The sequence below is a fragment of the Panulirus ornatus genome, chromosome 28 (assembly GCF_036320965.1).
Source record: "Panulirus ornatus isolate Po-2019 chromosome 28, ASM3632096v1, whole genome shotgun sequence".
NCBI classification, from domain to species: Eukaryota; Metazoa; Arthropoda; class Malacostraca; order Decapoda; family Palinuridae; genus Panulirus; species Panulirus ornatus.
The window spans coordinates 2,520,647-2,547,518 of NC_092251.1; the positions used below are offsets into that span (position 1 = coordinate 2,520,647).

Below are 26,872 nucleotides of genomic sequence, written 5' to 3' on the forward strand. Positions count from 1 at the left end.
ATGAGAGAGAGAGCTAAACGAAGACAGATGATTGTTTTATTTACATTTCTCATTGGCTAAATAAGCGAAATTTCAGATGCCTTTCGTTATTTACAGGGACACAACAATGTACTTCAGTATTGACTCAGGTATAGTCAAGGGATAGTTTATAATATAACGTTTCTGTATTTCAAACTCACTTGTTCTTTTGTTTTAGTTGACGAATATTCAAGATTACTGTTGTCGCCAGCTAGTCACTAGGTGATATCCACCTTTGTTACGCGATTGTTTCTCTTATATTTCCCTATATTCCATGAATGTGTCAAGCATTCCCTTACCCTGCTTGCATGAGCGTGAAAAGTAATTTCTTTTACTAGGCGTCGTATGTGAAGTAATGGTGTCCATATCTAGAGTTCTGTAGAACATTTCTCCTGTGATAAATTCACTGTCGACGGGTCTGTGTATTGGTTAGGTGAGGTACACCGCTGGTCATGTTTCGTATGCGATATATTCATACAGTTGTCTCTCTGACCGACCGAAGAAGCAATGCCAGCAGCAGACTCTGTGACAGACGAAAACATACGTCCAAAAATATAAAAGCCAGCAAAAGGTGCCTTCAAAGCATCGACAAATATTTTCATTATCCACATCAAATCCCAACTTGCGAAAACTCTTCGGTTTCCACTTCTGTGCCTCTCGACCTTTCCTCTTCAGAGAAGCCGTGAGGCTTCACCTCACGGACGAGGCTTCAAGCATCCACTGGCCTGAAAGAGGGAGGTTCCGTAGGGGACTTCGATGTCTCTCACCTGAGCCCCCGCCGTCCATAGATGTTCATAGTACTCACTAACCTGGACACTATCCCACAGTTAAGCCACTCCACAGGTTAAAGTGTTGTAGGGATAAATGGGTTAAGATATTAGAATATTTCTGGTCGTTCTGCATTTGATATGTAAAATCAGGTTGAAAAGGTCAACGAGCTTACGATTTTATCTTTTTATATAAATCTCTGTTAACGAATTTGGTTGCGTTTAGTGTCCTATACACACACACACACACACACACACACACACACGCACAAAAGAAAAAATGTTAAATTGACCCCATCTACAAGTCAGTATTTCGTTAATAAATTTTGTTTTCTCACCACAAGCTTGGTACCGGAGGAGATTGTTCAATAAAATGTTATATTGACTGAGGTATCTTTCGGAGCCATATATACGTATACAGGTAAAGACTGAAATGTTGATTAATACAAAGACAAGCAATCAACAGCACGCATTATGGTAGTTTACAGTGCGAAAAAGTCTTTTAAGCGAAGATCGTTATAGCCTCAGTCCAACCCTGAAAAACTTGGACAATTTTTATCGAATAACAGCTGGCCAGACTGGACAAGGAAACACCCTATGGAGAGTTGTGGTGGATGTGAATGGGTCGGTGAAGAAACAGTCGGTTGGATATAGGGATTGTATGGTAGTATGGGAGAACGGTCATGTGCCAGACGATTGGATGATAGCAGTGATTGCCCTTTTGTATAAAGTTATAGAGAGTAAAAATAGTTGTTAACTACAGATTGGCTCAGTGGTACGACATGAATGTCCCATCTGTGTGCGGAATTGGTGGCAAGTGAATACAGAGTTATTGTAACTGCAGTGCTGTACCAAGCTGATACAGACGAAAACATTCGTGTCTTCCTTTTTATTTATGAAAGTAAAGGATCGGGAAGTGGAATTACGTTGATAAGACAGTCTTTTGAACATTTAATTTGTGACCACCAGAATATCTCACACTTCTTCGAAGTTTCGACTTTATCTATCAGTGATGCAGAGAATTTAACCACACAAACTCTGTAATGTATTAGCAAATACAGCTGAAGAAGGACTGGGTTCAAAACATGATCATTTTTGTAACAATTCGTCTTTGACCGCCGTAGCATCACTTTACAATCTCTATTTAATCGAAAAAAAATCGTATTTACCATCGGTCGGTCAAACGGTATCAATCATACACAACCAAATGGTCCACAACACTATGCCCGCCGCTTGCCTCGCACTGGGAACATGAAAATAATAGAGGAACGTCGTCTTCGTATATCTCGAGGTACAGGGGTTAGGTTGGGTCCGACCTGGCATCAAGGATTCGTGAATCTGGTGCGTGAGGAACAGAAGGATGAGGAGGACAAGATCAAGAAAAGATCTCCGAATGGTGTGTGTATATATATATATATATATATATATATATATATATATATATATATATATATATATATACACACTCGATCAGAGGGGATACATTAGGAAGGAGCTGGACAGATGCAATGAGTGAACTTTTGAATGGATGAAGTTATTCCCGATTGTATATATATATATATATATATATATATATATATATATAATATAATATAAAGTACATTAGTTATTTCCACAATACAGATATTTGTTACATAAACACGTCACAAAAATCAAGAGTAGCTAACGGCAAGAAATAACTTTTTATATAGTTTTCTCCACTTTTTAAAAAATACTTTTCGCCATTGATTTCACGCCTGAAGAAGCTGGAGACAAATTGCAGTGTGGTGTTGGTGTGGGCAACTTTGGACAAAAACTGGAGAGGGAAGAGGAACTGAAGTGAAAGTAGGGTCCAGCTCAGAGGATTTAGTGTTAGCTGATCCAACAGAAGGGTGTCTGAACTTGTAGACTGAATTGTAAACCTCTGATGTTACACGAACTGATACTAAGACTGATAAGGTTCATTGTACCTATACAGTGAACCAACGCACCAAATTTCATTCGAATTCTTACATTTAAGCTCTTTAGTTATCTTCCGGAAGCGTCTTGTCCAGGGACGAATAGAATGTTACAACAAAGACATCCCCTGAACCTCTCGTGTGTGTGTGTGTGTATATATATATATATATATATATATATATATATATATATATATATATATATGTATATATATATAATGAAAGGTGGACAGATGAACATGATGATGGGAGGGAAAGACAGACAGCGGTTGTGAGTAAAGACAACAGTATCTGTGAGTGTAGAAGTGAATGTGAGGGGAGGGTAGGGAGCTGTGATAGAAGGGGAGGTGGACATGAGGGGAGAGTAAGTGACCGTGAAGAGTGAGGGTGGGAGAGTGTGAGGGGAGGATGGCAGCTTGTGAGTGGCGAGGCGTTAGATGCTCTGTCAAATCCCTCTCTTGCCTGTAGTAAAGGTAAACACTTGTGCCTGATTGGTCCAAATAGGGATAACAATGATCATCATGGCTGTACTCTCAATGCTTCACATCCTTCATATATAAATGGATAAATTGGCGGCATTTTCTGCATCAGGATAGTTTCTGAACCAGTCTTATCATTTGTTTAGTATCCTCGGTTGATTCTTACTACTGTTTATGTGTGAGGGCGAACAATATCTCCATATCCACCTGGCTTCCTCCAGATCAGCTAACAGGATTCTCCCCAACGTTCTTAAAGTTCCCAGGCATTATGACGTCAATCGTCATCCTTGTTAGAGTTCTTCTTACCAGCGGGAAAACAAGCTTATCGATCCCTTCTCTCTTTGCATCACCTTCAACCCAACCCACCGCCCGCCTGCTGGACTTTCCTCGCTGTGGTTTTATATTCACATTTTTATTTTTCAACCCGTCTTTTTTTTCTTTTATTATGGTAATTTCCTCTTCTACCTTCCTCATTCCTTCATTCCTGACTTCCTGTTCGCTGTTCGTCCTTTACCCGTTACTTCCTCCTGCTCAACAACTTGTCTCTCTTGCCACATGGACTATGCCATCATGAGCATCCATAGTGTAACGGTAAGTAGCACTGAACTGTGAATTCACTCAAGGGTCTGCCCCGGTTCGTGTCATAGGCGGGGGTGGTTCTCCCGCAGTTCACCTAGCTTTTCGTCCTCTCTTTAGGACTAGTCGATAAATTGGGTACATGGCGCGCGCACACACACACACACATTATATGTGTGTATATATATATATATATATATATATATATATATATATATATATATATATATATATATATACATATATATATATAGTAAATCAGGTGGGTTTAATTAAGGTATTCGGTTACCATTGCTAACTCTGCTAACGTATAGGAGAGAAAAAATCTATTCTGCCTCAGCTGTTCCTTTCCCTGAGGGAAGCGTCCTAAACTCGGCAGTTTTCCTTCCCCATCGAATAACTGTCCTCCGCCTCACGTACTCTTACATCACTTCTCTCCACGGGCCATCTCTGCTCTCTCTCTTCTCTCTCTCTCTCTCTCTCTCTCTCTCTCTCTCTCTCTCTCTCTCTCTCTCTCTCTCTCTCTCTCCTCTGTGTGTGCTCTTACCACTGTACTCTACCTTGCCACATTCATCCACCTCGATTGGCATTAATGTCGTCTGTGTACATTTGTCCCTAGATTTGTCTGGTTGTCAGATGGCTCCACTTAGAATTCGTTTGTATTTACTGAAATACATGTTTATAATTCTCCCTCCCCTGTCGATAGACGCTCTATAGTACATCACAAGGTCTTACCGTTATCTCCTTTTCATATCTGAGAATTTGGTACAGATAATATTCACATATACATGAATTTCAAGTGCATTTACCAGAGGTCCACGTGTTCTCGAAAGGATTCATCTTCCACCTTAGTCCGACCTGGCTTGAGAGCATAAACCGAGATCAGACATGAGGAAAATTATCATTATTGTTTCCACAGTGTAATAGTCGATCATTTCCTCTATTGTTTCCACAGTGTAATAAGTCGGTCATTTCCTCTATTCGAGCCAGCCAGTCTATGAAGCAAGGCTTCAGCACCATAGTCATTCCATCTCCCTATCGTCTCATGGCCCAGCATATTGCATTTTAGCAGCAGTGTGTACCCGCGGTTAATCTCGCACCATCCTCTCTCTCTCTCTCTCTCTCTCTCTCTCTCTCTCTCTCTCTCTCTCTCTCTCTCTCTCTCTCTCTCTCAAGCAGTAGGTGGGAGGCAGCCACCGAGAAGGACGTACCACTGGCTTAGTCTCGGGAGGGAAATGGTGATGGAAACGTAGTGAGCTAGCTAGAACCACAGTTGCTGTCAAATTCCACTCCTAGGGCCATTTTACTGTTTCTTCTTTTTCTTTTCCTAAAATTGGCTTGGTGACACATACTCCTCAAACGCACGCTCTTCTATAAGAACTCCCATGATTCATTATCCTTAAATTTAGATTTTCCTGCTACGCGCGACCTCAAACCTTTTGCCAATAATTCATTGCAATTACTCATTGGTACTCCTTGTTCCACTCCCACCCTGTTAGAGGAAAGCAATTTTATACTCTTTGGGGCATCATTACCCAAAATGCTCAGAGCCTAATGAGAGCACGAGAGGTAGCCGAACATAATTTACCAACACCAGAATCTTTCAGGAACATTGTTACTTAAAACGCTTCTTTTTTCCCCCCTTGTCAAGCACCGAGAGGTAAGAGAGTATCATTTACCAATGCCATACTCTCGCTAGGGCTTGTCAAGCGTCCCTCCCGAGTGAGTTATGTAGCCAGCTTCCTCCGTGCTCTCAACGCCAAGTTTATACATAAATAAGAATGACCATGAGCCAACCTTCCTGCCACCAGTGTGGTCACGGGCGGTGGCTAGTTGGAGGCGTAGATGATGGTGGTTGGTGGTGATTATGGTGGTGGTCGTTGTTGAGGGGAACACGAAGGTACGATACAATCATTCAGTCATTACTGTTATCTTCATTTTCATTATCAAACTAATCCCGAGTATCATTAAAACAATTGGCAAGACCCATATTCTTGAACCATCTTGTTCACTAAAACCCTCATTGTTTGCTGGAATATGTTCACCTCCAATACCCAAGGCAGACCTCCTGATCCCGACTACATTCGAAAAATAATTAGAAACGGTTCCAGAGCTCGCCGAGGGATGTATCAATTTTGAGTCGCATCGCAGCAAAGCTGCGTTGCCTCACTATTCAATAAAGCCTCATTATCATTCTCGTTTGTGGTACTGGATTAATATATGATTCCCCTCGAACGAGCGACTTCCATCTCGGGCTGAGAAGCACGCTTGGTTGGACGCCTAAGTACTGTGATGAAAAGCTCAGTCACCTGGAATGAAAATATTAGACTGAATTTCCGCTGATATACCAGCGGGCTGGGGCGGATACCGCATTGCCTGGAGCACGCTGGAGAATCGTTCATTTTCTGAAGGCCTTTAATGCAGTGAGAACCCTGATAACTGGAGTTTAACACACGCGAGAGAGAGAGAGAGAGAGAGAGAGAGAGAGAGAGAGAGAGAGAGAGAGAGAGAGAGAGAGAGAGGATGAGGATGGGGTGTAATTAGGTCTATTACTGGCAAAGTAGAAGACTGGTGAAAGTACCTTGATGACTCTACCATTGATGTCAGCGTTCAAAACTGATCTCTCGATCAAACAACCCCACAGAACACCCTTAACCTTCAGAGCTGAACTACCGCCAACCACTTTACCATCAACTAAACCAAGACCGTAGCTGTGGTATATATATATATATATATATATATATATATATATATATATATATATAAAGAGGAATTCATATGAAAAATGGGTGTTGGTAGCAAGCTGATGACAGAAAATAACCATAATAACATGACCCCCTTACAATCGGCATCCTGCAAAATGCCTAATCCACGACAATATAGCATTGTCAAGCTATAGGTCAAATAGAATTCCCTCCCTTCGTCGAAATAGAGGGGAAAATGATGATACAAATAACGGAGATTGACTAACAACAACCTCCCATTCAGAAGCTATAACCTCATCCCACGCAGCGAAACGTTTGATACAACAGGCGTACATCACAGCTATGCAATGGCGTCATGTAAAGGTTAAAACACCAGTTGGTTATAGTGTGTGTTGCGCCCATTCATCACCTGAGGCTGTATTTATTGCCTCGGCGCTGGCCACGGCTGGATTTACTGTGGCCTCGTTATCATGTAATTAATAACACGGCTCTTAATATGCCTCCTCTTCAACCCCTAGGCATGTCCTGCTTAACATCATCAGCTCTACGAAAGAATCTCTCTCTCTCTCTCTCTCTCTCTCTCTCTCTCTCTCTCTCTCTCTCTCTCTCTCTCTCTCTCTCTCTCTCTCTCAGGTCACTGATATACGTAATCTTATTTCCTTCAGCTGATTATTTGCGGGAGATTCATCTCGACATTTTCACGGTTTCCTAATAACCTTAAACCGAACTACATCATCCTGCCCACAATAACCCTGAGTAACATCTCTCTCTTCACCTACCCTAAGTCTGAGGGATCCTGTTACACCGTTTCGTCAATACATCTTGAGATTTATTCTGTCCCTCATATTCTTTTAGGTAACCTGTGCAAGTTTTTTTTCGACATTTGATGGCTTTCGTCTTTGTAGCATCAATGTATCTCTCACCTTAGGAGAGAGAGAGAGAGAGATGGGTGGTGGGGGATTCCCTATAAATGAACATTTGTAGTCATCAGTTTCACCTCTTGTAGTCCAGTACAGATACCGACTCCGCTACCCCCATGGGACATTTGTCAATCGTTAGCCGTCATTCAGAGGATCAATGTGATCTAATACCTTTAATCAGGCGGTGTTCATGACATTAAACCTTCATCTCACAGTGGGAGGAGAAATCAAGAGGTTTAGTTATTATGCACAAATACGTTATTACGTCTGATTTCCGCAACGGATTCTTTTATATTCCCAGAGACTCAGTTTCTTCATTTCATATTCGAGTTTGTCTACGTTTAGTAAAAATGTTTATCAGATAAGAACACGTTCGCCTTTTGTTTGATAAAAGATTTGTTTTCTTTGAACATATTTTGTTCTCTGTGGATCGACGAGAATTATGTAAGTCATCTTTATTAATTTTCAAATCATCCTTAGTGAAGTTAGACGCCATGATGTAATTTGCTGCAACTGAAAGGACACATCACAATATTCAATATCTGAACGATTCCTCATCCAGTACAAACTGTGTAGCCATAATAAAGATGAAATCAAGGCCACCGTGTACATGGACGTGTTGGTATCACCAGACTGACACTGAGTCGTCTCTATACCAACATGTCCTTTGACCAGGATGTTCCATACGTCTTAATCTCCCCTTCCTACAGATCTTGGAAGACCTCCCAAGGAGGGTCGGCATGACGGTATATACCACACATGGGGATGATTTGCTCGGCTCAGCGTAAGAAAAAAAAAAAAAAAGCCTCCGAAACCCTCAAGGCTAACGAATTCGTGACCTTGGCTAGGAGAAGAGTTCCTTATATAATCAAGACGAGGTCTGGGTTCGAACTTGTGTGATCTGGTTCGGAAACAAATGCTGCTGGAGGCAATCGACCACGACTGGTTCGCAAAGTGGCGTAGACTGCTTCTTAAATCTGAAGTGAATAAAGCCTCGTCTTTACCTATGTTCGCTAGAGACCCCAATGGCGAAGAGTTCCCCTGAGGTCACTTCAGGACTTCACCACCAAGGTCCATCCTGATATAGGCTGAAGTGCAGGACAGCCTATGATGTGAGGAAGAAAGAAAGAAATGCCTCGGCAGCATATATCTATGCAAGAAAATCTTTATGAAAAAGGTTGATTAATCTTCCGTGATGAAGATGATTTTATGAGTGCAATAAAGATGTAACAAAAGACATGATTAAAAAGAATTGCTTCGAGATATTGATTAGAAGCGTTTACGCGGGTATAATGGACCCAAGTATGGCCCAGCGGGGAAGATATGATGGCTCATGGCTATCAGTAATCCAACTAAGATTACCAGCTTTACCTGCATGCCATTAGTCTGTCATTAGACTGTTTCTTAATCCATGCCTTTCATGTCTTTCGACGTATTTCCTGGGGAAAATTTCTTCAGAAACGAGTTTCTTTAACTCGCGCTGTTCAAAGGAAAGATTCAGGGACGCCCTTGTACCGTGTGATCACCCATGGGGTATTAATCGTTTTAACAGGTCAACAACCTGACCCTTCATACACCTTGTCGACAACACACACACACACACACACATATATATATATATATATATATATATATATATATAGTGTGTGTGTATATATGTATTAGTTTGTGTGTGTGTGTGTACATGCAGAAGGAAAGATTGATATATAGACATATATCACCTGCCGAACAGGGGAATCGTTTCCACACACAAATCCAGTACTTTAGAGAAGAGTTTGACATCCAATTTGGAAGGGCACATCATGGAATGTTTAACGTACCGCTGACAAGCAACAAAGATTTGCATGTAATTGCAACATTTGCCAACTAGATTTTTTTTCTCGCATGTTTCAGGCTGACGAGACTTTTGGGAACTAGCGAAATGCCGCGAGTGAATTCTGTTTCAAGGGATCTGATACTGTGTGGACGAGGAATACAATAGTTCGTTTCGAATCGGTAGATCGTCTTTACTTTTAATGGAAAGCCTTCACATTGTGTGTGTATATATATATATATATATATATATATATATATATATATATATATATATATATATATATATATATTCTTTAGCAGACTTCGTACTGAGCGTTTCTTAAAGAATACGTATGAATCTCTCGTGTTCTTTGTGGTAATACTACATAATCAAGTGAGTCACTTTCTTATTAGATTAAGTTTTTCCTCTGGTTTGCGTTTAAGAAATAACTTTTCGTTTCTTGAGTTACATCATCTACTTATTTCGCATCGAGGAAAAGAAAGATTCAGTTTGGGATACAACTCTAGGAATACTTGAACATGCAACTGGTTGTGCGCGCACACACACACACACACATACACACAATATGCAAAACTATGGCACATGTTTAAGTATTCATAGGAATTGCGGAATAGACCAAAATATATATATATATATATATATATATATATATATATATATATGCACATAAACATTGAAACGAAAATCTTTCTCATCGCGCATCGTGATAGCGAGCGAGGGGGCTGGCTCTCTCTCTCTCTGTTTGCTTAAGCATAAGAGGAACATTTTCCTTTGGAATTTCTCAGAAACATTTAATGAAAACACCTTAAGTACAGCGCTTCCGAGTCCAGGACTGCCTTCAGACCTGCTGCTACGTTTTATAAGGAGAACGTGAATTTCTTTGAGATGCAAAGTGCATACAATTTCCCTCGTGAGAAACTTTATATATATATATATATATATATATATATATATATATATATATATATATATATATATATATATATATATATATATATATATATATATATATAATAAACCAGAAAATCTTGAATGATGTTGATAAGCGCAATGGTTACTTCAGTTCACATTTATGTTCCTGTAGTGATTTGTGAAATATGGTTTGATTAGCATGATGTGTTCCTCATCAACAACACAACACGTTCCAATAATTGGTGAAAATTATGTCGGATATAGAGCGCATTATGGTCTTCTACACCATCTGAGTAAACATAAATTACATAAGAATATTTTTTCGATTTTTTTCTACCACTGTTTAAGTTTTACGGTAATCATTCAAGGATTTATACAATCGTGAAACCCTTGCGTTCGTTTCCAAAATAAGATCATTTAGAGAAATTCCCAGTTCGTTCAGTGTTCGTCTGTCGCAGAACAGTTTCCCGGTTATTAATGAACAAGGAGGAATATGTAGCAATGAGTATCAAACATCCATTTCTTGTACTATGGTTGCACATGATGTACGGATGTATGGAAGGCTCTGAACATTGACTAGATGAATAGTAATTTGGGCTTTATCCTTATGGAATGATAAGCTTACTTAAAAACCATCAATTTCTTACCTTTTTCATGGTGGAGGCTCGAATCGTGTCTAACAAAGTCCACTTGGAAGGTAGTCGAATTTGCAGTCCATATACATATTCCATATACAGCGCCCTTGCAAGGCAGTTAGTTTGCTGGTTATTTTGACTCTACTACTATCAACTGTCAGGGTCCCTGAAGGTGTGTGTGTGTGTGTGTGTGTGTGTGTGTGTGTGTGTGTGTGTGAACAGATGTATAATTCAAGAGAACGATGCTATTCCAAATGTCAAAGAGGGCGACGCAATTTCTTCCATGCCCCTTGTGTACAAATTACTTCTTACATTAACCTGTTTCTTTTAAATTTCCAAAGTATGGTGTTATATTGCTCAAAAACAGTGTTCAGATGAACAAGATAAAAATATGGGTATCATATATAAGAACATTTTAGTAATGCAATAGATCCTTCGCTTTGTCATGTAAATCTGAACGTAATATAGATTATGACAAGGTAGATAAAATAGTTAGCATCACATATTCCAACTTCAGGGGATGCAGTATAACAAAGTAATATTGGTAAGCGGAAGATTAACAATATCACTTTGATAATTACAGATAACATGAACTGAAGCTGCAATGATTAATTGAAATATCTTGCAACACATTGTGAAATAGGTTAGAAATGTACCGTCTGTTGAAGTAACTGTACAGAAATGATTAATTAAATTATTAATCAACTGCTGTAATCGTTATTCAACTGCGTAGGTTAATCACTGCAAAAACTGTAACAATGGTATTTCAGGTTTTCATATAAACTCAGCATGTATTCAGAACCGTAAGTTCTCGGTTAAATACAGGCGTACTAACACCAATAATAGTGGTTACATATCAGAAACGTCCCTGATTTCTGAAGTTAGAACAGAGAGAGAGAGAGAGAGAGAGAGAGAGAGAGAGAGAGAGAGAGAGAGAGAGAGAGAGAGTTTGTAATAACTTTCACAAACTTGAAGACAGCTGAAGCATTCTTGACTCGGAGAAAAGTGGAATTTTGGGAACTTATAAGATTTCGCCTCAAGATACTTCTACTAAAAACCTTTATTTCATTTTGTGTGTGAGTGAGTGTGCAGAGGTATAACTTACGAGAGAGATATTCCAAATGTTAGAGGGAGAAGCAATTTCTTGATCGTTTGTATGGCTGTATCATCTTTTGTTGGACGTGTTGGACGGTCGAAGAATAAAAGAAATGAACGTAACGCTTATCCATGTACATATATACAAACGCGAGTACGTTAATGAACACACACACACTTACTACTGTATGTCAACTACTATATAACTATATTACTGCAATGTTCAGGGAATTACCACCAAGGGCATAATGTGTAAACCACAGTATTTACTCCTTAAATCCTCTTCTATATCTGTCACTCTCACTATGTAGAAGTACCTTTAATCGTCTGCTTGTTGAAAGTGTGGTATTATCCAGCCTTCCTTAACTTTTTATCATTTTTTGTCGTTATTTAAGTAGTCAGTGTTGACCTCCCAGTTCTGTAATGTCTGTAATATCTCAACTGCATTTTCAGTCAAATGGCTGCCAAAGTCCAATAAACCGTTCATTATTAATAATAAAAATAATTATCATTATTATCATTATTATTATCATCAATATTACACACACAAGCACACATTTTCCATGAATAACTGATTAATATAATGCATGTGTGTGTGTGTGCGCGTGTGCGGGAGAGATTCATTTTCAACACCACACATCCAGGAGCTCTCCTCTACTAGTGTACCATGCACCCAACACGTTCCCAGTCCCACTCTGTAACGTGCTGTCGAAGCTGAGGACAAGTATGATGCTTTCCCTCTTATGGCAAAGAGAATTCATCTCCCTTGGAGTCAGAAGCGGCAGCATCCCTTTATCTGTAGCTATGAGATGAGTCCAGCGTGACCATTGAAGGTAGAGATATCAGAGAGAGAGAGAGAGAGAGAGAGAGAGAGAGAGAGAGAGAGAGAGAGAGAGAGTTGGGACACCACCAGCCTCTAATAAACTCCACAGTATTCCATTGATGTCTGTTGGTTCCTCGGAGGCTTTGAAGAGCCCACACACAAGTGACATATGTCTCGTACCTGATCTAGAGGTGATTGAATCCTTCCCATCAACGCTTCACGTCAGCCAAGTCGAAGACGCTGTTGGGAGGAGACGTAGGAAAGGGAGTGGGGGGGGGGGGTGCCAAACACGGGAACTGGAGTGATGGGAGGTTCTTTAAGAGTCGAGTCTTAACGCCGTCCCCTTTCCTTCATCATCATCATCTGTTGAAGACGACGAGACACTTAGAAGCCTGAAGAGAGTTAATCTTGTTAATAACACGCTTATTTACTTTGAATTCACTTAAGAATAAGAAAATATCAATGAGTTTTGCCACAAACAGCTGCACAGTACCCATCTGGACTCCCCATTTCCCAGGAGCCTCGCGGGTGTTCTGTTCCGTGATATGTGGCAAGGCTCCAGGCTAGTGGTACTTTGCTCATTTCCCCCTGAATGTCAGCTAACAAAGCTAAGTATCTTTCCCTCGAGAAATTCCCGGGGGATCATTAGACGAGGAAAGATTTCTGTTTTCTCGCCATTTCTTATCACTTTTTTTTCTTCTTCCCTCCTTCAGTAGAGACCCAAGCTGGGTGTAAGGGTCCTTTTTATAATTAAATAAAATCAACCTTGAAATACAACACTGGCAGACAATTTTTCGTGCAATAAAGTTTTAATTTCTTGTAAAATGGTTAGCCGAGTTTTGGCTTACGGCCGTGAGTGGGCGAAGTTCTGCCGTGGTACGCCCGCAAGAGGCTGGTTCAGATCGTAACCGGGTCTCGTAGCGTGCCAGACCTCACCCTCCGTCACACTTTGCTGTCGCATCTCTGTCTTAACTCTTTCGCTGCATCGTACTTTTACTTCTCTATCTTATCTCCTTTCTTTATTAGTATTCTCCCATTTCAGGGAACATTATTCATGGTGTATTCATTTTATTCAGATTCCTTCATCATCACCTTTCATTATACCAATCTATATATCTTGTTTGATATCAGTTATTCAGCTCCAAATTCAAATCTTGTCGTATCTGTAAGTTTGAGATGTTACTCCATGATATTTACAGCTCTCTGCAAGTCGTAATATCTATCATGACACGATGTGTCCTACCGCCTGCGTCAAGTAGAGCTTTCTTAACATACTGCTTGCACCTAGCACTTTCTACATAGCAGAAGGCTTTAACAGTACAACTCCATCTTCTGAAGGCAATACAACGCAGTGTCTACCATTTTGCTCTGCTATCATTAGTGGTGTACGGCTCTTGGCATTTTTGCTGTTCTGTACCAAACTCATCCACCTAGATATAGGTGTAAGCAAAGCTCATAATAGATAGCCTAGATATGAGCCAACGGGCCTTCTGTAGTAACATCTCACCCAGACAGAAGATGGTATCGGCAACGACCATTCCTTGATGTTCTCCTCATATAAGCCGAACTAATTAATTATCACTCTTGAGCAGAAAGGAGCTTTTAGGTTTTCCTTTCGTAGATAATACTGGAGGACATTTAGCCGAAAATACTAACTGGGTTGGTTTCTCTTTTTTTTTTTTTGCTTAAAATGCAAGATAAGTGAAGGTTTCGGCCACGGAGCCGGCGCTGCTGCGTCTTACATTCTGCGACGTCTACAAAACGTCCAATTTCCCGTCAGCGCGACGATGGATGGCAGCTGAGGGTTCGCTCCTGCTCTTCAGCAGGACCAAAAAAAAAAAAGGCTCTCGGGCGTTCGGTCAGGATTGATGGCGTCCGAAGATTCCCACCAGAGGTAAGAAGGCCAGTGGAAGGCGGCTTCGGCGATCCTGCAATAGATAGCAGTGGTCACTTCTGAGACAGACGAAAAAAAGATGAAAAAATATAGAGTTAACAGATCAAAGTTAGTATTTGCCTACAAATATTACAGGATCTCGATATAGAGATGATGCGGTTGGTGAAGTGGATATAAAATGTTGTGCAACATTTTCTAAGATTGCAAAATTACTGGTGTTAATAGAGCTATAGAAAACTACGAATGGCTTCGGCTTTGTAATTGATGTAAGGAGGATCTAGACAGTATTTGATTCTCTCCCTTACTTTTGTGATACAAGTGGACGGTTTGGCGATCACGATTATGATAAAACTAACCAGAAGGTTTGTTTGGTGGAAACATTATGATCAACGTCTTATAAAAGATTTTCATAAAGCACCAAACGTGTAGAAAATCGAGAAGAACACCTTGTGACGGAGCGATGGGTGACGTAGAATACCTTTACTCAAAAGAATCCAGTCCAGACGCTGGATGTTAGTCGAGAGACATCGCTCCAGACATAAAAGAGATCAAAGGGAGTTGTTGACATTCCGGAGCTCGACCATCTTTTGCTCTTGGGCCTCACAAGGGGAACTTTTCCTGCTCCTATACCCGGTATCTACAAAGGCATTTATATTATGGCGCTTGAAGATCCTTTACTCTCCTTCTGGAGTTGGCTGCCGGCGTGGTTGAGGCATCTTAGGGACTTGGCATCTTCCGTCAGGCTACTACTTTTCTTAGCTCATCCGAGACAGACCCAGGACTGCAATTCGTCACGAGAACAAATGTGCCAGAGTGTTTTACTTGTGCTGTAGCTGCAGCCACCCTGAGATGCAGCTATGTCAAAAGTTTTAATCGTCAAAGAAAGAAGTTTGGAGTGGATTTGACAAACTTTAATGTTTTCCCCTTGGAAAAAGTGGGAGCCATGCCGGGAGAAATTTTATAAACAGATTTCTGACTGTTTCTCGGGAGATTGCTTCTTCATTGCAAAATTTATGCAAGAGGAGACATAAAGTTTTTATATACTTCTTAAACTGAGCATTAAGGGCTAACGTACCGTGTCTACATACGAGCGAAAACAAGCAAAATCGCCGTTTGACTTCATCTTGTCGCAGTAGTTACTGAAACAGATTTTGCATTCATGTAGAGTAGCCATTACGAAGAACCTTTCTAATACGTAGTGATGATCAAAATCATAGTGGTTGACGATCAGGTGACTATCATGCATCATGAGCCACGTAAATTTTTTTAATCTCTAGCTGAGAAAGACATACACAATCTCCTGTTTTCCAACTTTGACCAGAAAGTCTCCATTTTCCCAAATTTTCTGGGCTTATTTGGTCCAAAAACCTCCCGTCTGAAGCGCTAAGGAGACGAACAAGAAAATGGAATGGTAGATAAGCTATAGCTTTCGTTCAAACTCGTCTTTGGGAGGTTGAGTAGCAAGGAAAAGGTTGTCGTGTGGGTGTGTGTGAGGATCCTCGTGTGTGGCAGGGTTGAAGTGAACCTGGGGAGGAATGATTCTGATGTGTGTGGAAATCGAAGGTCCATCTGTATGTTTGGAATCCAATGACAGTGAGCAGAAGGGAAGAACCGCGTTACATATGGAAAGATTCTTTTTGTGTGTGTGTGTGTATCTTAATATCGCTAAGTTAATCATATTATATACAACCAGTTGACTGTGACTAGAAAAAGAGGTAGTCACAATCACCACACAAAATGCTGCCTAGTGAAAGTTAAACTCTTTCCCTCTAATATGATGACACTAATTACACGTTTTCAGGAATTTAAAAAGAATGACATTTGTTTGAGAGGAAGAGCACTTAAAACCTAAGTAATAATTCAGAACCACGCGATAAATTAAACACGAGCATGTTAAATGAAACAGCATAAAGAATTTCGTAACAAAATTGCAATTTGCAGTATCGTTTAAAAGAACCTCTACATGATTGACGGCTTAAAATCGAAACAAGAATTCACGCAATCGCCACACGTTTTGAAGTGAAACACACAATCATATCACACAAAAACTAGTCAGAGGAAAAGAACACAGATGATTAGCATCCATCCGCAAGGTCAGCAACAGAGGTCGGTGAGGGTGACGGAACCACACTACACAGACAATAGGTCTCGTGTGAATACGCATATTTAGGCACATTCCATATCAAAAATGCGTATCTTTTCTTTCCTAACCTTACCCTAACCTGAACAAACTTAGGCTAGCTCATACTTGAAACTTATATATATATACGCACTTCGATAACACAATTAGATTATATATATATATATATATATATATATATATATATATATATATATATATATATATATATATAATCCTTGCGCTACCTCGCAACCGCGGGAGACAGCGATGAGGTATAAAAAAAAATATATATATATATATATATATATATATATATATATATATATATATATATATATATATACACGGAAATACGTGAGTACGAGAGCATGTGTACGCGTATCTTGGCATCTGTATGTAAAACAGAGTTATAAAGAACAAAGGGTTATCCATATTTTCCTCAATACAATATCGTTCTCCAACAACTTTGGGACATTACCTTAACTTCGTTCACAGTAATATCGGTTTCACACAAGGCTGGAGTCAGATATGCAAGCAGCACAATAAGCCCCTGACGTCAGCTGACTCTCGAGTTCCCAAAACTTTTCCCAGCATTGGGCTGTTTGTTGCCATTCCTGTCAAGTATGGATTCGCTCAATTGCCTTCTCATTCCATAGGCCGTTTCTCGCATCATCAGCCTTATAGAAGTCAGCGTGGAATACCCACGAAGGTAAATTAATGCTTTCTCTCTTCCTCTCTTCTATCTCGCTTTCTTTTAGTACTCGCAAACTTATGGATTCAAACTCTTTTCTCGCACTCTTTTTTCCCTTTTCGATCGCCTACAGAACGCCACAAAAATGCAGAAAAGCCCCCGGTTTTAGGGTATGTGATATCATTTTGCACTGAGGCGAATCTCTCGCTTCCTCTCAGACAGCATTTTGGGATGGGCAAAGTTAGGGAAGTGTCATTGGTCGGTCTAGCCTCGCTCGCCTACATGGTCGGGTCTTGTTCCTGCAGTGCCAACACAGAGAGAGAGAGAGAGAGAGAGAGAGAGAGAGAGAGAGAGAGAGAGAGAGAGAGAGAGAGAGAGAGAGAGAGAGCCTCTTGGTGGGATTACTACTCGACTGCGTTCTAACTGCTTGTAATGCTAATTTATTCCGGACACATCTGCTCCCACAGGCTTGTAGTTTGGGGCCCTATGTTTAAAGTTCGCGTTTGCAGTACATAACAGTGAATATATTATTTGCCTGTATTGTCACGCTAACAGCATTGTCACATTGGTACTAGTGATATTATAGAGAAAGAGCAGCGATGAATTCGCGAAACACGAATTTAAGAAACACTTAAACCTTATTGCTATACTTTAGTCATTGTTCAAAGAGTAAGAAGTGAGGACATTGCAAGAGACATCATCACATAAGACTGAGATGAGTCTCAAAGCTTTTGCAGCTAGAGGGAACGTCAACAACCAGCACGTAAGGTCTTGGTGTTGTCTTGTATGTTAGTCATAGGACGGGAGTGACTAGACGACCTGTGGAGCGTGCACGGGATAGAGAACTCTAGAACAATGTGGTATACTAGGGCCGACGCGCTGTCAATGGACTGAACGTGGGTATGAAGCGTCCGGGGTAAACCATACAAAAGATCTGTGGGGTCTGGTTGTCCATGTGCATTTGGTGCATTGCACATGACAGAGAACGGAAGTGAGCGGATGTGTCCTTTCTTCGTCTGTTCCTAGCGCTGCCTAGCTAACCCGGGAAACTGTGATATATATATATATATATATATATATATATATATATATATATATATACACATAATGTTATTGGCTGAATACCTGACTATCGAGAAGAGAACGCAATGAGTATTGTATGCAACGCGATTGCTCTTGCAAAATGGTATGACGTAATATGCACACACATTTGTATGCCTGTCATTGCTATGGCGTCATTCCCTTGGTGAGAGTCGACTACAGTGTCCAGTAGAGTTCTTGACACGGCCATAACAGCCTCTCTGTTCTTGTGCTCAGTGGTGTGAACCACCGTAACATTCTCGCATGTAGTTCAGTTCGTGGTGGTGGACCTTACGTGTAACTGGACGGTGGTGGTGCCTGTGTTGGGTCTTGGGGTAACCCGTGTAACATAGCGTAAGACCCGCATCCAACGCTTCCACCATCTCCTACGACACAGACAGATCTAACGTATCATTTATGCTCGGGAGTAGAGGCCACAAGAGCAGACCAGTAAGGTAAAGGGCATTGTATTGTTTACGTTGTGTCGCATGTGAGGCTGTATCGTGGCCCTGTTATTTTGGAAGGAATTTCCGACCGGGATTCAAGCGCACCTTCCAACAGCAAGTCATATATATATATATATATATATATATATATATATATATATATATATATATATATATATATGTATAACTGTTTGTGTGTGTGTGTTGTGAGCGGTCTCTGCTTATGGAGGTGGAACTAGAGAGAGAATCTCCGCCAGGAGTATGTGACCTGAACTGACCTCTTGTCAGGAGTATGATTAATCTGAGTTGACCTCTGACATGAATGTGAGTTCCCTGTGTTGTCTCTAACAATGACAGTCATCAGTTCCACAGTGAATACACTGCTTAAAGCAGGTGATGGCGTGGCCAGAATGGCTTACAGAGGTCGTCAAATACCGAGGTATTACTGAAACCCAAACAACGTATAGTGGAGTAGTATAACAGATGTCGATAGCATTTTAAGAGTAAATAAGTTGAATTCCTCATCACTGATGCATTAAATGCAACGTATCATACATCAGCACAGGTTTGTACACGTTTGGAATACATATTCACCGCTAAATCACCACCAGCTAAGCTGAAGAGACGTTCAATATCATACAGCAACAGCTTAATGCTGATGTTATGAGTCCCATTTTACAAAGAATGCCTTTAAGATGGCACGAGTCAAGGAAAACAATGTTAGTATAGGAATACCACGACACGAGTACGTAACTTTTTGCAGATATCTACTGGGCTTTTCAGTTGACATTAAGGTTGGGATGATGAAAAAAAAAAAAAAAGGAATTTACCTTCTGGTATGAGTTAGGATTGTTCATGTGTTACCACGTCATTTATGAATAGTGGATCGCATTTGGTGATCTCAGGGGTTCCTTTTACCAAGATAACACCGTAGAATTATTAATATTAGCCAGATAACTAGAACATCACTAGTGCCGCCATAGTCTGCCAGAGTTTTCCGTTTAAAAATGTCATTTTTTTTTTCAATTAAAAGACGAAAAAGGCGAATTCGTATGTGAAACGAATGGATATAATGCATATATGGTGAAACACCATATATCTGTTCAATTTACTTTACGATTTAATAACATCACTGCACAGCGCACAGAGGCAAAACCAATTCCAGATAAACCCACGTTGATGATTATTGCTCTGATAATTATGCATGATTACCAGGTATTGCTAATTCGGTGAAATTATCATGCGAAATTCAGTCTCCGGTATATTCGGTCTTCATTCCCTCACAAACCCTCACTGATAATTACATGTAAATCCGACCACAATAATTCTCATACAAGTATTAGGTATGGGTACACACCACGTCATTATGTGATAAATAATTGTTCCTACGATGAACAACAATTCAGACGACATATCTCTCAAACTTCGAATGCCTTTGCATCTCACGATTTCCAACTCGACATTATCAATATCATTCAGGCATTTTCCTCGGCTGTGAAGAGAGAGAGCCATAAACACACTTAACTAATTACATCACATCAAGCAAAAGGCAAATCTCCCACTGAGGGACGTCGAACCTATTGCTCTGGATCCACATGTAACGAGAGTTCGTGATCCAGATTCCGTAACACTTCTGTGGTGCTAGAATCCGTAAGTAGATAACCTAAAACTTATCTACGAAAATGCATGTGTTACATATGTAAGAATTGTTACATACGAAAATACATATGGTATTATATATGTAGGATTCGTTACATATGGAAATCGTATTTAACCTAGTCCATCACTGATACTTAAAACCGATTCATTTATTCTCAATAGATTGTAGTTTCATGTTAAGGTATAGTGGCGATTATTTGTGATCATACACGCGTATGCCTCCTCCACTTCACAACATTCAGAGCGACTGTAATGCGATTTATGTGAATGCAATGAGGAGGTGCGAATTCAGCGAGTTATTTTCTTACGTGCCAACAGCCTTATTTTAAGAACCAATACTGATGAACCTTATATACATTCGCAGGAAATTTAATTGGGATTTTTATTGGTTGGGAAAATCTCTTCCCTTCTCCTCCTCCTCCTCCAGCATTTCTAGACATCGGACACTCACTTCAATGTTGATTAACAGCTGGAAGGTCAAGAAGACTCCTCCAGGAACGTTGAGCTTGGCAGAAGCCCACCAGTCTTGCCTTCGTCATTTTTATTAAATCATATCTCATCTCCAGCGTCATCACTCACTGGTCATCCTCTCCAGGCGCTGCAAGCACTTCCTCACGAGAGAGAAAGAGAGAGGGAGATCTTTGTGGCAAAGGTTGCCCAGAACTTTTTTAAAACTCTTAGCCTGAGAGAAACCTTTCTGACATGAGAAACTCTTGAAGTTCTTACCTGGATAGAATTCCTTGTGATGAAGATCTCTCAGAAGTCTGAAGATTCTTATATACTCATGCCAGCATGTTTCACTCCCTGTAGTAAATAACTTGTACCTCTGTGTGGTACAGTGGGGAGAGTCGCCGACCATGACACGTGCACGGATCCACCCAAGGTGGGGCCAGCATGGACTTGGATCTCTGGCGAGGCAGTCAACAAACAGTTCACCCCGCTGTTCATCGTCCCCTCGGGGATGGTCGATAATTTGTGTACCTGGAAACAAATGTGAGTCTTGAATTGAGAGATGAGTTACAGGGTAAAGTCAGAGGCCTTATATTTGCCCACCAAGAGAGAGTAGAGTCGAGTGAAGGGTGACCTGATCACAAAGTTTGAGTTCTTAAATCAGTTTAATGTAGATAATGAACATTTCTTTGAGAGATACTGGGACAGAACAACCAAAAGACATTACATGAAACTATGTGAAACAACTTATTGGAAAAAGATACAAATATAAAAGTAATGAATGAATGGAACAAACTGAATAATGAAAATGTGAATGTGAACAGCATACAAAAGTTTGATCATTTGTGTGACAGTAGGGAAACTCTTATACATTACGACCCCATGAGTGTCAAACTGCCTCCTCGTATAGTGCAATTCAGCAAGATATAGGCAATTACACACCATTTGGTGACGCAAACAGTTAACAGCTCCTAAAAAGATGCAAAAATACATCAAGCAGAGGCCATAACATCAAATCAGTACAGAAATTGCATAAAACTGGGAAAAAGTACCTTTACAGTGAAAGAATACTGGATGAATGAAAGAAAGTAAATGATTATACTGCAAACGCGAATGACATAGAGGACTTCAGAAAGCTGAGCACTGGGGTGCCATTAACTGTATAACTCTTTCTTCCGACCTAACAATTGGCAGCTATAAACAGGACCCACATAAGGATACGAGACTCCTGAGACCAGAAGGTAGGGCAAGGCAAAGAATATATATACATTATATATAAAACAGAGAGAGAGAGAGAGAGCTCCCTGCTTCGCCAGGAACACCTTACATTTTAGAAAAACTCTTTCCCTCACCCCAGAGAACTCCTTGCTCCTCAGAGAGCGCCCTGCGTTCCAGACAATTCCTTTTCCTTAAAGAAAATTCCTGTTACTCCCTGCTTCCCAGGAACTCGCTATCCCTCGCAGGAGGAAAGGAAAATCTTCATAACTTAAAAAGAGAAACGAGAAGTATTTCTTCGTGTTCTTCGTCCATTCTCCACCTCTCTAGTACTCCGAAAGAAACCAAAAAAAGTTTTTTCTAATTTATTCTTTCATGTTATGACCAAAGAGTCCACTGCGACGAAGAGGAAAAATTTCCCCCACCCTCAGTCTTTAAGCAACGTTCGCATACGCCTTTTGAAATGTGCTCCAGGTCATTAGAGCGAATTTCCATAGTGCTTGCGCTGTAAGTCTGCCTTTTTTTTTTTTTTTTTACAGTATACTATTTATAGCTTGATGAGTGAAGAAAGTCTTAGGTTTTTTTTTTTTTTTTTTGGGGGGGGGAGGGCCCTAGCTAAAGCTTCAGATTACGGGCTGAAGGAGGAGGTGTATCGGAGGGCTTAATGAGTATGCATGAGAAATAAATGAGTGAGTTACGTAGACAGGTCAGGTGGGATGGATCAAGTTTAAGGAGGCGAATTAAGAAAGGCGTCTGAGTCTCTTGTGTGATTTGATTACAGAGTTGAGATGCTCTGGCGTCGATAATCGTCCATTTTAAAGAAATAGAAGGTTAATACTTAGTTACCAATTGACATACCTTGCTAAATATCACGTAAATAAGCATATATACGTACGTACATATTTACCTATATATATATAATCAGATCAGTGTATGTATCTTGAATATAATCACGTATCTTTATGTATAACTTCGTCTTAAAGTGTGGTACGTAGCTTAATATTGATCACCTGGACCATTTAAGGCTGATTCTGATATTAAAAGCCTCTCGCTTAGGTAAAAAGTCTAACGCTTTGTAGCATCAGTGTCAAAGAAAAATCCTATTGCATAAAAGGGTTTTCCTTCCATAAATAGGACTGAAAAGTGTTTATGAAACTCGTTGGTTTTTAACCCCCTTAAAAAACAGAGCAACATTTTAGTGAATGTTTCGCCATGCATTCCCCGAGGAGAGCTTAATAACACAATACATAATTTGCATATATTTAAATTTTTCACTAACGAGTTTCCTACAACTGCAACTTATCATTACCTTAATTGACTAGCAATACAGTTCAGGAAACACTAAGCAGAAAATAGTGTTTCCTACATAATGAATAAGTTCTTGAATTGAATTTTTTTTTTAAATAAATTTCGGGTTGAAAGTGGAAAATAACAGATGACTAACTAGGTTTTTAATTACCATATTCTTGCGAGTTTTTTACGTGTTAGTGTTGTATCAACACTCGCCAGATAGATAATGGAAAAAACATAACCCACACACACACACACACACACACACATATATATATATATATATATATATATATATATATATATATATATATATATATCGCAAACTATTCTATATACAAGGCTCACCATATCCCCCAAACGGACACGCATAACAAACTTACATAAGAGTAGCACATTCGGGAAAGTGTCTTCATGAATATTAACACACGAGAAAGACAGGAACCCCCTCACCCACCAGTGGAATAATAATAGTATGATTTTCTCTCCACAGTGAAAGCAATGTTTACAGGATACATTATGAATGGTTAATATGATGCAGTGTTTACTCCGTCTCTAGGCAGTCTGTCTTCCATTGTCAGTCGCAGAAATGGTTTTCTCTGCTCAGTATTTGAGAGAAAGATTAGCTGAAATGGCAGGAAATCGTATACGACAAAGAAAATACGGAGAAGTGCCCAGGCAATGTTACCAATCCCACCGAGACGTGTGTGGGACAGCTAGATTGGGAGACTTTGAGTTGTGGGGGGTTCGCTAGAGCGGTAATGTAATGGCAACAGTGGACGAGAATGACAGGGCCTGTGTGTTTGTGTTGCCATAAGGGAGATGCGTGTTGACAGGAAATGTAGATCTTTCGATGATAATCCAACACAGTAATTGCACTCGGAAAAGATAAGTATAAAATACAAAAAGAAATCCCAAAAGGGTTTTATAATCCCAAGAATTAATACCTAGAAAACGGATGGAGAAGAGAAGCAGAGGGACAGAGGGTAAGAAAATAACTTAGGAATGAACGACAAATTCTGAAGAAATTCTCCTCGGATTGCTGCCTCCCTGAGTTGCCTGAGAAGCAAACACAGGTGTATCTAATTCGCCGGAGGCAGAGTTGAGCACTGCGTGTCAAGTGTTGTGTATATATGAAGTTGATTGAGAGAATCAAATTACTGCACAATGGTAGAGCGTCACTCGGCCAGAGTAAGATGGAAAGACGAGAAATACGGACAGTTGGCGAGGCGCAGTGCCCCAGGGTAGGTAGGTTGGCGAGGCGCAGTGTCCCAGGGTATGTAGGTTGGTGAGCCGCAGTGCCCCAGGGTAGGTAGGTTGGCGAGGCGCAGTGTCCCAGGGTAGGTAGGTTGGCGAGGCGCAGTGTCCCAGGGTATGTAGGTTGGTGAGGCACAGTGTCCCACGGTAGGTAGGTTGGTGAGGCATAGTGTCCCACGGTAGGTAGGTTGGTGAGGCGCAGTGCCCCAGGGTAGGTAGGTTGGTGAGCCGCAGTGCCCTAGGGTAGGTAGGTTGGTGAGCCGCAGTGCCTCAGGGTAGGTAGGTTGGCGAGGCGCAGTGTCCCACGGTAGGTAGGTTGGTGACACATAGTGTCCAAGGGTAGGTAGGTTGGTGATGCGCAGAGTCCCAGGGTAGGTAGGTTGGTGAGCCGCAGTGCCCCAGGGTAGGTAGGTTGGTGAGCCGCAGTGCCCCAGGGTAGGTAGGTTGGTGAGGCGCAGTGCCCCAGGGTAGGTAGGTTGGCGAGGCGCAGTGCCCCAATAGGTTGGTGAGGACGGGAGGAGCAGTGAGCCAGAGTTGGCTAGTGATAACATCTCGGGCCAAAGGATAGTTTAATAAGTCAAGTCTTATGCGTTGTTCGCCTAATTACAGGACGAGAAAGAGAAGTAACTTGTCTGCAGAACTTTAGTAAGGATTAGATAGGATAATACTAAGTCCTATAGAGATGAATAGGATTACAGGATTAACCTTAACGAGAAATAACAAAAAGGTATGTAGGAATAGACAGAACATGGCGAATGTATAAAGATGGGATTACTGCAATTATAAAGGTATCTCTCGTGATGAAATCCAGTGAGACTCTCGAACTATAACCCGATCATGTTAATGTCCATGAAAGATGATGGTAGGACAGCAGCACAACCTTGTGTTCCTAAACCTTGGCTGCGGGGAGAGACGTGCTCATGACAAGGTCTAATGAGACGATGATGGAAGACACAGATATAATGAGTACAACGGTCACACACACGCACTGCAATAGATATGACTAAAAAGTCCCATCTAACGTTGAAAATATATAGAACTGACACTTATAAATGAGTCATACTAATTACATACACACACTCACACACACACACACACAAACGCACGCACCCACCCACCCACCCACACACACACACACACACACACACACACACACATAAAATGTAAAATGAAGATCTATATACTCTTAGAGCTTTCTTAATACCCGCTATTCTCAGTGGAGTGAAACCTGCCTCGGGAAATGCCTTCCACTGCGAACCCAAAACGAATGAATTCTATCACTCCCTCTGAATAGCTTCCCCGCTGAAAGCATTCACAAGTTCGTAAATTTCATCTTTTTTTTCTCCCCACCACCTGATTCATTCTATCCTCGCAGGGAAAACGGAAAATACCATATAAGCCGCAGTTCTGTTAATCTTACGAAAGCATCAGCTTAATGGACCATTAATCTTTTCCTGCCTCCACCAGTAAGTACGTATTTCTGGTTTTGTGTTCATGTACTTCATCTGCACTTGTTCTGTAGTAAATGCTCCGAAAAAAAAAAATAAAAATACACATCAAAACACATCTAGTTGCGTTGTGTGTTTTCCATCATATGTTATGGAGACATTCACAAATTGAATGATTCATCTTACTCACGCGCATCGTTTATCTCTCTATTTCTCTCTCTCTCTCTCTCTCTCTCTCTCTCTCTCTCTCTCTCTCTCTCTCTCTCTCTCTCTCGTTCTATCTTTTCACAAAACTCTCTACAAATTGAATTCAAATTTACTTGTTATGCACATCATCATTTTATTCTGGGACGATTCTGCCGAGAGAAATATCATTGAACTAGTTACCTGCAGGTGTTTGCTTTCCTTCAGAAAACTCGAAGGAAAAAAGAGTTATTCTACTCATTAACCACATGCGTATCCCTCTGAAAATTGTTGCGTTATACAAAGTCGTTATACAGACCTGTTTTCTCTCTTGCATGAATATTATTGGCAAGTAAATTTGCTTCACCCGCACATCCGATGATGCAGACACAGAGAAACATATAGGTATTGATAGAGAGAGAGATGAATAGATAGGTAGATAAATGAATATACG

At 40.5% G+C, this 26,872-nt stretch overlaps 1 protein-coding gene across 1 annotated transcript in view; it reads left to right on the forward strand.

The window, feature by feature from the left end:
* Window positions 1-18,680: 18,680 nt before the first annotated feature.
* Window positions 18,681-26,872, forward strand: part of LOC139757761 (BTB/POZ domain-containing protein 6-like) — a 67,946-nt gene continuing 59,754 nt past the window's right edge. Inside the window, exon 1 of the mRNA XM_071678541.1 lies at window positions 18,681-18,925. The gene's annotated coding sequence lies outside the window, so the exon portion shown is untranslated. The remainder of the gene's footprint in view (window positions 18,926-26,872) is intronic.